This window comes from Ranitomeya variabilis, chromosome 5, assembly GCF_051348905.1.
Source record: "Ranitomeya variabilis isolate aRanVar5 chromosome 5, aRanVar5.hap1, whole genome shotgun sequence".
Classification (NCBI taxonomy): domain Eukaryota; kingdom Metazoa; phylum Chordata; class Amphibia; order Anura; family Dendrobatidae; genus Ranitomeya; species Ranitomeya variabilis.
In genome coordinates this window covers 14,294,791-14,305,048 of record NC_135236.1, presented here as the reverse complement: position 1 = coordinate 14,305,048, position 10,258 = coordinate 14,294,791, and positions in this window count along the sequence as shown.

The following is a 10,258-nucleotide window of genomic DNA, read 5'->3' as shown; positions in this document are numbered from 1 at the left end:
ACAACTGTGATGGACTTTTATCTGCATTTTGGCTCTATCTTTACCCCTTATCTGTATGTGTCTCGGGACTGCTATATTTTACCTACTGGTAAATGGTCCTCCATCAATTAATCAATTAATTTTTGGCATATTGGGAAAGTTATTTGGTTGCTTTATTTTTTTCCCTGTCTATGTGTAGGCCTATTACACCCATTGGGGCAGACCCCTTATTACAATTATTGGGATATAACTTGTTCTCTGTAAATTTTGGTTCGACTTCCTACGTATAACTAATGGCCCTGCTGATCCTCCGGTGTTTAACCACACCGGTACATCAATTTAGGGTTATCATTGAGATACCTTGGGTATTCCTGGAGTTAGGGTTATTGTACTTTGGGTGTTTTTTATTTTGTGTATATTTTGTTTTTTGTTTTCTATTTTGCGGCATTCCGTTTGGTTGATCACTGCTACTTCCTGTGTGAATGGAATCACACTGGGATTACTTTGGTAAATGTTTGGCACTTCTATACCTAAAAGTGTCATAGTGGACTAGTGCGAAACTTCTGAGACTTCATTCTCTTGCTATACATGCTTATATGGTTCCATTAATAAAAACTCTATCTATTTCCACACGTGTGATGTATACCAATATTGTGGAAACTCCTGTGTACTACTCCCAATACGTCCTTTGATGAGGCCATGGGGCCTCTTTTTGATACGCCTAGTAGTCTGTGTAAGGTCGGAGTAATAGTACTATATCCACTACTTTCCATTATTCTGACCAAGTGTTACATCTTTTTTTATCTGCTTTTATATAGGTGAATAGGACATTAGGGCCATCTTGGGCACTTTTGTGCCTTCAAATCCATAAACCTTATCTAGGATATATGTGTCGCGAGCCTGCCCTTGTCTTTGGCTATGGAATAATGTGCATAATCTGTTTCCTCAAAAGGATGGCACACTTGTGCTTTTGGCGCATGTATAATAATTTATTATCTCTTGCTCCTTTGAATTTGGGGCTTGACAAATGCGCAATCAACTTGTTTGTAGCCATATGGGCACTTTCATATCACAATATTGTGCCCATATCAATCTGGGGTCTGGTGCATGCGCAGTATGCTTCCTTGCGGCTATATTGATATATTTCAGCCTTACTTATGTGTACATATTTTCGCCGCTTGTTTATTCACAGGCAGTAGTGGTTGCGGAGTATTATTATTATTATTATATTGTCTTTCACAATTTCTCATGCACCCTTGCCTGAGCGCATGCGTTGTGTAATCTCTCCGCGTCCATATTGATACTTTAAGTCTTAATTATGCGCCTGTAGAAGCAGGGCGCCTGGCGCATGCACAGTGTATTTGCTCGCGGCCATATTGGTACACCCACGTTATGGGCTCTATGTACTCTGTTACTTCCGGCTTCCGGTACGCTAGGAGCTCACCGTCCATCTCCATGCTGTCTCGTTCTCAGCTGTCAGGGATTTGTTTAATAAGGTTGGTAACTCTACCGGTATATATGTTGGCTAAGCGTGGACACAGACACCTGCTCCTGACGAAGCCACTTTGGTGGCGACACGCGTTGGGCTACATGCCCCCTGGACTCTCTGTGTGATGGTGACTATGGTCATGTTCATTTAGCACGGCTATCTCTTTATTATTTGCAGTGTGACACTATTTGGTATCACACTTACTCATATGATACCTGCTTGGATTGCAGGCTGATTATGGGCTCTTTTCAAATAAGCATGTATAGGTCTATTTATTTGGTGTATTTTTTCCCTTAGGAGCCTAACTTAGAGTGTACATATGTTAGCTTTGGCCCTCTTTCAGTTGGTGGCTCATATCAGCAGGCACTTTCTAATATAATATATCGTCTCCTGTATGGGTGATTATTTTGTGTATCGCTACACCTCTAAGCGGTCTATACTTTTCCCATTTAGGTATCTTCATACATAAGGTGCCTTTAACACAGATATCGTCGCCTGTCATATACTGCTTTATGTGTTCATTCTCTAGTCTATAGACATTTTTTATCTTTAAACATCTATGTTTTGTTAAGGCTCATGTCAGCAAGTACTCTCTAATATTATCCATCCTCGCCTGCATGGGTGACTATGTGGTGTATTGTCACATACCCATGAAGTGATTGATGCCATGTTTGTACACCAACATATGATTCTCTCATAGTGTTGTTTTTGTAGCCGTGCTATTGATTTATCTGCTCTTAGGACAGACATATCACTGTCATCTGTACATGTACCATTACAGACTGTTAATATTGGCTCACATATTTTGCTATACCATACATGTCCAGGGGGGTGAGGTTCCTCATGTGGAACCCATGGTTTATCTGGGTTGTTGTTTTTAATTGTTTTTAATACAGTGGTGTTTGTGTCTCTTTAGTTGATTAATAAAATTTATATCTTTCATTCTCCGGGAGTTCCAGAGCCGGCTGGTATTCTCAAAGAGGGGGTAATTCCGTCTGCCATCTCCCCTGATTTGCGGCGGGTGCTGCAGGAGTTTCAGGCAGATAGACCTGACCGTTGTCCAGCGGAGAAACTGTTTGTCCCTGATAGGTGGACTAGCAGAGTTATTTCTGAGGTTCATTGCTCGGTGTTGGCCGGTCATCCTTGGATTTTTGGTACCAGAGATTTGGTGGCTAGGTCCTTTTGGTGGCCTTCCTTGTCACGGGATGTGCGTTCTTTTGTGCAGTCCTGTGGGACTTGTGCTCGGGCTAAGCCCTGCTGTTCTCGTGCCAGTGGGTTGCTTTTGCCCTTGCCAGTCTCGAAAAGGCCTTGGACGCATGTTTCCATGGATTTTATTTCAGATCTTCCTGTCTCTCAAAGGATGTCTGTCATCTGGGTGGTTTGTGATCGCTTTTCTAAGATGGTCCATTTGGTACCCTTGCCTAAATTACATTCTTCCTCTGATTTGGTGCCATTATTTTTTCAACATGTGGTTCGTTTGCATGGCATTCCGGAGAACAGTGTGTCGGACAGAGGTTCCCAGTTTGTCTCTAGGTTTTGGCGGTCCTTTTGTGCTAAGATGGGCATTGATTTGTCTTTTTCTTCGGCTTTCCATCCTCAAACAAATGGCCAAACCGAACGAACCAACCAGACTTTGGAAACCTATCTGAGATGCTTTGTTTCTGCTGATCAGGATGATTGGGTGACCTTCTTGCCATTGGCTGAGTTTGCCCTTAATAATCGGGCTAGTTCTGCTACTTTGGTTTTGCCTTTTTTTTTGCAATTCTGGTTTTCATCCTCATTTTTCTTCGGGGCAGGTTGAGCCTTCTGACTGTCCTGGTGTGGATTCTGTGGTGGACAGGTTGCAGCAAATTTGGACTCACGTAGTGGACAATCTGATGTTGTCCCAGGAGAAGGCTCAACGTTTCCCTAACCACCGTCGTCGTGTTGGTCCCCGACTTCGTGTTGGGGATTTGGTTTGGTTGTCATCTTGTTATGTTCCTATGAAGGTTTCTTCTCCTACGTTTAAGCCTCGTTTCATTGGTCCTTATAAGATTTCTGAAATTCTCAACCCTGTGTCATTTCGTTTGGTCCTTCCAGCTTCTTTTGCCATCCATAATGTGTTCCATAGGTCGTTGTTGCGGAAGTACGTGGCGCCTATGGTTCCCTCCGTTGATCCTCCGGCTCCAGTGTTGGTTGAGGGGGAGTTGGAGTATGTGGTGGAAAAAAATTTGGATTCTCGTATTTCGAGACGGAAGCTTCAGTACCTGGTTAAGTGGAAGGGCTATGGTCAGGAGGATAATTCCTGGGTTGTTGCCTCCGATGTCCATGCTGCCGATTTAGTTTGTGCCTTTCATTTGGCTCGTCCTGATCAGCCTGGGGGCCCTGGTGAGGGTTTAGTGACCCCTCCTCAAGGGGGGTACTGTTGTGAATTCTGTTCTCGGACTCCCTCCTGTGGTCATGAATGGTACTTTGGTTAGTTCTGCTCTTGGACTCCCTCTGGTGGCTTCGAGCGGGACTGCTGGTCACTGAGGTTGGCTTTATCAGCTGCCCTCGTTTAATGCTATGCTGGTTTCCCTATTTAACTCCACTCAGATCGTTACTTCATGCCAGCTGTCAATGTTCAGTATTGGTTCAGATCTCTCTTGGACTTCTCTGAAGACCTGTCTACTTCAGCAGAAGCTAAGTCTTTGCTAGTTCATTTGTTGTTACTGCTGCCTGAATATATTTCTTAGTACTGCTAATTCTAGTCCAGCTTGCTATCATGATATTTCCTTGTAGCTGGAAGCTATGGGAGTGCAGTGTTGCGCCTCCACACCGTGAGTCGGTGTGGGGGTCTTTTTGCATACACTGCGTGGTTTTTGTAGTTTTTTTGTGCTGACTTCATATTTTCCTTTTCTATCCTCTGACTATTTAGTGAAGTCTGGCCTCCTTTGCTAAAACCTGTTTCATTCCTGTGTTTGTGACTTTCCTCTTAACTCACAGTCAATATATGTGGGGGCTGCCTTTACCTTTGGGGAATTTCTCTGAGGCAAGGTTAGGCTTCTATTTCTATCTTTAGGGGTAGTTAGCTCTTAGGCTGTGAAGAGGCGTCTAGGGAGAGTTAGGTACGCTCCACGGCTATTTCTAGGTTGTGCGTTAGGAGTAGGGTTTGCGGTCAGCAGAGTTCCCACTTTCCCAGAGCTTGTTCCAATTACTGGTTTACTCATCAGGTCATACCGGGTGCTCCTAACCACCAGGTCCATAACACTGGTCATCCTGGGATTTTTGGTACCAGAGATTTGGTTGCTAGGTCCTTTTGGTGGCCTTCCTTGTTGCGGGATGTGCGTTCTTTCGTGCAGTCCTGTGGGACCTGTGCCCGGGCCAAGCCCTGCTGTTCCCAAGCTAGTGGGTTGCTTTTGCCTTTGCCGGTCCCTAGGAGGCCTTGGACGCATATTTCCATGGATTTTATTTCTGAACTTCCTGTTTCTCAGAAGATGTCTGTCATCTGGGTGGTTTGTGATCGGTTTTCTAAGATGGTCCATTTGGTACCTTTGCCTAAGTTGCCTTCCTCCTCTGATTTGGTTCCATTGTTCTTTCAGCATGTGGTTCGTTTGCATGGCATTCCGGAGAATATTGTGTCTGACAGAGGTTCCCAGTTCGTTTCTAGGTTTTGGCGGTCCTTTTGTGCTAGAATGGGCATTGATTTGTCTTTTTCGTCAGCATTTCATCCTCAGACAAATGGCCAAACGGAGCGAACCAATCAGACCTTGGAAACCTATTTGAGATGCTTTGTGTCTGCTGATCAGGATGATTAGGTGACCTTCTTGCCGTTGGCCGAGTTTGCCCTTAATAATCGGGCTAGTTCGGCTACCTTGGTTTCGCCTTTTTTTTGTAACTTTGGTTTTCATCCTCGTTTTTCTTCGGGGCAGGTTGAACCTTCGGACTGTCCTGGTGTGGATTCTGTGGTGGACAGGTTGCAGCGGATTTGGACTCATGTGGTGGACAATTTAACGTTGTCTCAGGAAAAGGCTCAGCGTTTTGCTAACCGTCGTCGGTGCGTTGGTCCCCGGCTTCGTGTTGGGGATTTGGTCTGGTTGTCTTCTCGTCATGTTCCTATGAAGGTTTCTTCCCCTAAGTTCAAGCCTCGCTTTATTGGTCCTTATCAGATTTCTGAAATTATCAATCCTGTGTCTTTTCGTTTGGCCCTTCCAGCTTCTTTTTCCATTCATAATGTGTTCCATAGATCTTTGTTGTGGAGATATGTGGTGCCCATGGTCCCCTCCGTTGACCCTCCTGCTCCGGTGTTGGTTGAGGGGGAGTTGGAGTATGTGGTGGAGAAGATTTTGGATTCTCGTCTTTCGAGGCGGAAGCTTCAGTATCTGGTTAAGTGGAAAGGTTATGGCCAGGAGGATAATTCTTGGGTTTTTGCCTCCGATGTCCATGCTGCCGATTTGGTTCGTGCTTTTCATTTGGCTCGTCCTGATTGGCCTGGGGGCTCTGGTGAGGGTTCGGTGACCCCTCCTCAAGCGGGGGGTACTGTTGTGATTTCCGTTCTTGGGCTCCCTCCTGTGGTTATGAATGGTACTTTTGTGAGTTCTGCCCCTGGGCTCCCTCTGGTGGTTTCGAGTGGAACTGCTGCTCCTTGAGGTTCTGCAGCAGCTGCTTTCACTAATCGGCTCCACTGGCCTTGCTATTTAACTTGGCTCTGGTCTGTAGTCCATGCCAGCTGTCAATGTTCTCTGGGTTGGATTCAGATCTTTACTTGGATTTCTCTGATGGCCTGTCCATTTCAGCATAAGATAAGTTCTTGCTAGTTCTTTGGTTGTCCATTTGCTTTGGACCTTACTGCTCAGTTAAGTTATGTTTCTTTTGTCCAGCTTGTCATTATGAAATATTCAGGCTAGCTGGAAGCTCTGTGGAAGCAGATTTGCCCCTCCACACCGTGAGTCGGTGTGGAGATCATTTTTGTAAACTCTGCGTGGATTTTTAGTTTTTAATACTGACCGCACAGTATCCTTTCCTATTTTCTGTCTATCTAGATTAGAATTGGCCTCCTTTGCTAAAATCTGATTTCATTTCTGTGTATGTCATTTCCCTCTCTACTCACAGTCAATACATGTGGGGGGCTATCTTTCTTTTTGGGAATTTCTCTGAGGCAAGATAGTTTTCTGTTTCCATCTTAAGGGGTAGTTAGTTCTTAGGCCGTGACGAAGCGTCTAGGGAGAGTTAGGAACATCCCACGGCTATTTCTAGTGTTGGTGTTAGGAGTAGGGTTTGTGGTCAGTAAAGTTACCACCTCCTCAGAGCTTGTCCCATGACTCATTTTACCCACCAGGTCATATCAGTGCTTCTCTGTAACCACCAGGTCATAACAGGTAGCATTGACAGATGTCTGCCGCTCAAAATTCCTGATGCAATCTCTCCGTGTGCAGTATCACGAATCACTGTGACTGCTATCCAAACCATCTGGATCTTCGTGAGAGAGATATGGATCATCTTCAAGTTGGACAGGTGAAGGATATGGTTATTTTTATCTTCTTTTTCTGGTGACAAGGACATCGGTGGATTAGGTGTAAAGGTGAGTATTATGATTGTTTTTTACTTTCTGCCTTTTACAGGTGACATTGACTTCTGCTTGTGCTTCTCCGTAACCACCAGGTCATAACAGTACAGCTGGCCCACAATGTGTTAAATGCATCTCAAAAGAGGGAAAAGAAAGTTCTGAGCCATTTTTTTTCATTTGCAGCTTGTTTTGTCTTTTTTTCCCCTTAATCTTTGGGTGGTTCCGGATTTTGGTGCTGATATGGAGGTTAAGGGTCTGTTCTCACGTGTTGATCAGCCCGCTGCAAGGGTACAGAGTATCCAAGATTATGTTGTTCAGACTCCAGTTCTAGAGCCTAGAATTCCTATTCCTGATTTGTTTTCTGGGGATAGATCTAAATTTCTGAACTTTAAAAATAACTGCAGATTGTTTTTTGCTTTGAGACCCCGTTCCTCTGGTGACCCCATTCAGCAGGTGAAGATTGTCATTTCTCTGCTGCGTGGAGACCCGCAGGACTGGGCATTCTCCCTAGAGCCAGGGAATCCTGCATTGCTCAATGTAGATGCATTTTTTCAAGCACTTGGACTGCTGCATGACAAACCTAATTCTGTGGATCAGGCAGAAAAAATCTTGCTGGCTCTGTGTCAGGGTCAGGAAGCAGCAGAAGTATACTGCCAGAAATTTAGAAAGTGGTCTGTGCTCACAAAATGGAATGAGGATGCCCTAGCAGCTATTTTCAGAAAGGGTCTTTCTGAAGGCCTTAAAGATGTTATGGTGGGGTTCCCCATACCTGCTGGTTTGAATGAATCAATGTCTCTGGCCATTCAGATTGATCGGCGCCTGCGCGAGCGTAAGGTAGTGCACCATATGGCGGTGTCCTCTGGGCTGAGTCCTGAGCCTATGCAATGTGATAGGATTTTGACTAGAGCAGAACGGCAGGAATTCAGACGTCAGAATGGGCTGTGTTTTTACTGTGGTGACTCTACTCATGCTATTTCTGATTGCACGAAGCGTACTAAGAGGGTCGCTAGGTCTGTTACCATTAGTACTGTACAGCCTAAATTTCTCTTGTCTGTTACCCTGATTTGCTCATTGTCGTCCTTTTCTGTAATGGCATTTGTGGATTCTGGCGCTGCCCTCAACTTAATGGACTTAGAATTTGCCAAGCCCTGTGGTTTTTCCTTGGAGCCTTTGCAGAGTCCTATTCCCTTGAGGGAGATAGATGCTATGCCATTGGCCAAGAATAAACCTCAGTACTGGACACAGTTGACCATGTACATGGCTCCAGCACAGCAGGAAAATATTTGTTTTTTGGTGTTGCATAATTTGTATGATGTTGTTGTGCTGGGTTTTCCATGGTTACAGCTACATAATCCGGTGCTGGATTGGAAATCTATGTCTGTGACTAGTTGGGGTTGCCAAGGGATGCATTGTGATATTCCTTTGATGTCAATTTCCTCTTCCCCCTCTTCTGAAGTTCCTGAGTTTTTGTCGGATTTCCAGGATATATTTGATGAGCCCAAGTCCAGTTCCCTACCTCCTCATAGGGAATGTGATTGTGCTATTAACTTGATTCCTGGCTGTAAGTTCCCTAAGGGTCGACTCTTCAATCTGTCTGTGCCAGAGCATGCCGCTATGCGGAGTTATGTAAAGGAGTCCTTAGAGAAGGGGCATATTCGCCCGTCTTCATCACGGTTGAGAGCGGGGTTCTTTTTTGTTGCCAAGAAGGATGGCTCCTTGAGGCCCTGTATAGATTATCGCCTTCTCAATAAGATCACGGTCACATTCCAGTACCCTTTACCTTTGCTTTCTGATTTGTTTGCTCGGATTAAGGGGGCTAGCTGGTTTACCAAGATCGACCTTCGAGGGGCGTATAATCTTGCTCGTATTAAACAGGGCGATGAATGGAAAACAGCATTTAATATGCCCGAAGGCCATTTTGAATATCTTGTGATGCTTTTCGGGCTCTCTAATGCTCCATCTGTGTTTCAGTCCTTTATGCATGATATTTTCCGGGATTATCTGGATAAGTTCACGATTGTATATTTGGATGATATTTTGGTGTTTTCCGATGATTGGGAGTCTCATGTGAAGCAGGTCAGGATGGTATTTCAGATCCTTCGTGCTAATGCATTGTTTGTGATGGGGTCTAAGTGCCTTTTTGGAGTTCAGAAGGTTTCTTTTTTGGGTTTCATTTTTTCTCCCTCGGCTATTGAAATGGACCCTGTTAAGGTCCAGGCCATTCATGATTGGACTCAACCCACATCTGTGAAAAGCCTTCAGAAATTTTTGGGCTTTGCTAATTTTTATCGCCGCTTCATTGCTAATTTTTCTAGTGTGGTTAAACCTCTGACCGATTTAACGAAGAAAGGTGCTGATGTGGTGAAATGGTCCTCTGCGGCTGTGGAGGCCTTTCAGGAGCTTAAACATCGCTTTACTTCTGCCCCTGTACTGCGTCAGCCAGATGTTTCTCTCCCTTTTCAGGTTGAGGTTGACGCTTCTGAGATTGGGGCAGGGGCCGTTTTGTCTCAGAGAAGTTCTGATGGCTCTTTGATGAAACCGTGTGCTTTCTTCTCCAGAAAGTTTTTGCCTGCTGAGCGTAATTATGATGTCGGCAATCGGGAATTGTTGGCTATGAAGAGGGCATTTGAGGAGTGGCGACATTGGCTTGAGGGAGCTAAGCATCGCGTTGTGGTCTTGACCGACCATAAGAATCTGATTTACCTCGAGTCTGCCAAGCGGTTGAATCCTAGACAAGCTCGATGGTCTCTGTTTTTCTCCCGTTTTGATTTTGTGGTTTCATATCTTCCGGGATCTAAGAATGTGAAGGCTGATGCCCTTTCTAGGAGTTTTTTGCCTGATTCTCCGGGAGTTCTTGAGCCAGCTGGTATTCTCAAGGAGGGGGTTATTCTTTCTGCCATCTCCCCTGATTTGCGGCGGGTGCTTCAGGAGTTTCAGGCTGATAAACCTGACCGCTGCCCAGTGGGGAAACTGTTTGTTCCTGATAGATGGACTAATAAGGTAATTTCTGAGATTCATTGTTCTGTATTGGCTGGTCATCCAGGGATTTTTGGTACCAGAGATTTGGTTGCCAGGTCCTTTTGGTGGCCTTCCTTGTCGCGGGATGTGTGTTCTTTCGTGCAGTACTGTGGGACCTGTGCCCGGGCCAAGCCCTGCTGTTCCCGTGCTAGTGGGTTGCTTTTGCCTTTGCCGGTCCCTGGGAGGCCTTGGACGCATATTTCCATGGATTTTATTTCTGATCTTCCTGTTTCTCAGAAGATGTCAGT